We start from the raw sequence: 2,975 nt of genomic DNA, 5'->3' as shown, positions 1-2,975 counted from the left end.
CCTCGTCTCGCCCTTCACCACGTAGTACACCATCCCCGCCTGACACTCGGCACCAATCTGACGAAAGCCGTATTCTCGTTGGCTTGGGAGAATTCGTAACACATCTTCCTCAGCGATTTATTTTACCTATTACACTTTCATGTTACGGATGCAAAGCGTGTCCATATTAATTAAAAATATAAAACATACATGATAATACTGAGGTGTAATAAGCTAAATATACCGCTGAGGATGAAGTGTGCAATGCAAGGGAAAAAATAGTAACTGGTGTTCATTTAACTAGAGTTATGTAAATGAAAATGAGAACTTTAAAGACAGACTTCTTAGCATTATTATTTTTCCTCTTCAAAGCAAGAGAACACTGCTTTTTTTTTTCTTTTTAAGATTAATGCTAGCTCTATGTGGCATTTGGTCACAGCGTACTTAGAAATATGATTTCCTGAAATTCTGATATATGCAAAGTCAAACATAAATACGATCATATAAATTTTTAGAGGTGGTTGTAGCGTTTTTAATAGAATATTCATAGACTCTGAATAAAAGATTTTGAAGGAAATGCATGAAAAAAAAAAATCCACAATAACTACCTGCTATAGAAACTGGTTCATTGGCAATGAGGGTCATAGTCATTATATAACCATTATAATTCGTACAGCAATAAGTGATAGTATATATTATTAGGATAAGGCCGAAATTAACTTCGAAAGATTATATTCATATGATTCAGATAACTTGCAAATTTATAAGCATCCACCCATAAATATATTTAAAAAGTCTCCCTTTATTCATCTTGGGAGAGTCATTTCGAACTTGAGAGGTCAGATGTAGGCCCGTATCGTCATCGGTTATGGAAGCTCCCTAACACCTCTTCCTACATGATTTATGTTTGCCTATTACCCCATGCACTCTTCTTTTGTATTACTTAAATCCTTCCAATATCATCATACGCTGCATAAATAACGTACAAAACAATATTAGTCAGCCAAATCCAAAAATAAATCGGTAAGGAAGAGGTGTTAGGGAGGTTCCTTACCTTAGGAGAATAGGAGCCTTTGTCTTCATCAATCCTTTCGCCAAAAGAGGTCTCCCTTCAATTGTATTTATGTTTTTTGGTAGCCACAGACATACAAAGAAGATCCTCGGGTTGAAGGGGTTAAGTACAGCAATATCAGGGGAGCACAGTACTCATGTCAATAATCTTATAAAGCTGTTTTCCAATCTACCTTCTCTGTGTCAAATATTAGAAGGTACAATGCAAGTAATAATGAATAGGATGATAAGTTCTTCAAGCATCTGTTTAATGTGTCCTTCCCTCATACAGTTTAGCTAAATATATTAATCTGCAAACCAATGGAAACTGGGTATTATCTCAGGTGCACAAACCGTGTGGCGTTGGCTAAAATACCAATACTAATACTAATACTAACAAAAGTGCACCCACAAATGTGAAAGTGTGTTGATGTACGGTATAATACAGTAATAATGTGTACAATTACAATATATTCTATCATCGATCATTATCTTCACACACTTTTTTATTTATGGACATTTTCAGAAGTTAATTGAGAGCACCCTAAATTCTGGACCTGTGAGATAAACGTAATTGGGTTGTATTTCCAGCTGGCTTTGGAGTTATCGCGACGTTTTTCTTCTCGGTGATCTGCTGTATTTTGCTTATCACGCCTTAATATTCCTCTCGTGTTGCCGTAAGAAATTGTGTCCATAGTAAACACACATAACATACTGTGCAAAAGAAAGTAATGTATGAGACGGAAAATAAATCGTTAAGAAAGGGATACTACGGAGTCCTGTAATAACGAGAATACAGCGTAAGACCTTGTGGGCAAAGGGTGAAAAGAGGGAAGGATAACTAGAAGAAATGAAGAGAGGAAAAAGGAGAGAATGGAGAGCTAAAGAGGAAAAGTAAATGAAAAGAGAGTGGGGGATGAAAGAAAGGTGAAAAGGGAAGAAGGGAGAGAGAGAAGGAGCAAATTACGTTACCTGCAAAAATCCCACGTGGAGCCAATTCAGGTAAAGTTAAGCTACCCAGACAGTATTTTTTCCCTCTTGTATTTACTAAGGTAAGCTTGCAGCCTGTTGTGGCCACCTCAGTGCCTCGTTATAAAGTTACCAGCCTTGACCACACTCCTTACCTGTTCTCCTAACTTTCCTGCCTCGCCTCGCCTCACCTCATTATAACTTCTCTGCTCTCTCTCTCTCTCTCGTCTGACTTCCTTTCCTGTTTCGTCTTCCTCTCCTCTCTGTCTTCTTTCTTCTCCATTTCTCTCCATCTCTTCTTCATCCCTTTCTTATTTCATTCTTCCCTTTTCAACTGCGTTCTCGTCTTTTTTCCTTACAGTACATTCTTTCCTCCCATTTCTCCATCTGATACAGTCCACGTCTCAATCTTTACCATTTTTCCGTCATTTCTCCCTCTTTCATATCTCATTCTTTCCTGCATCATTCTTTATCTCTCAGTTTTTCTCTTTGTCCACTCATTGATCAGTATAGTTTAGCTGAAATCACTGTCTTGCCAACCTCAGAAAGTTTTTCCTCAGTTAATAATATTGGGAATCAGCTGTTATATAAGGGGATTTATAAAGTATACATATAAATAAGGTAAATTTCGAGGGGAGTTTTACCCTCTGTCTTAAACTACTTAGACAATTATGGTTTAGGGATTCGTTGGACATTACTTCGAAGGTTTTGCATAAATACAAGAGCGAAAGTTGAGTTCCCAATAATTTCCTCCTAATGGCTTTGCTGACACAGGTAGAAAGAGGCAGCTGATTGAATTTGCAAAGCGGTATGTCTTACTCGTAATTCTCAGTAGTATGACATGCTAAAGGACTTCAGGCACCATACATAAAATGGAGCTTGAATATAGAAGACAAGTGACCGGGCATTCTTCGCGTGCTCATACTTAAAATTCAGACGACACTTTTTCTGCCAGGCGGTAACACGCCCTTCATTTC

This window comes from Coenobita brevimanus, chromosome 66 (genome assembly GCF_032717465.1).
Source record: "Coenobita brevimanus isolate Jiangsu-jjx chromosome 66, ASM3271746v2, whole genome shotgun sequence".
NCBI classification, from domain to species: Eukaryota; Metazoa; Arthropoda; class Malacostraca; order Decapoda; family Coenobitidae; genus Coenobita; species Coenobita brevimanus.
This window is presented reverse-complemented; position numbering follows the sequence as displayed.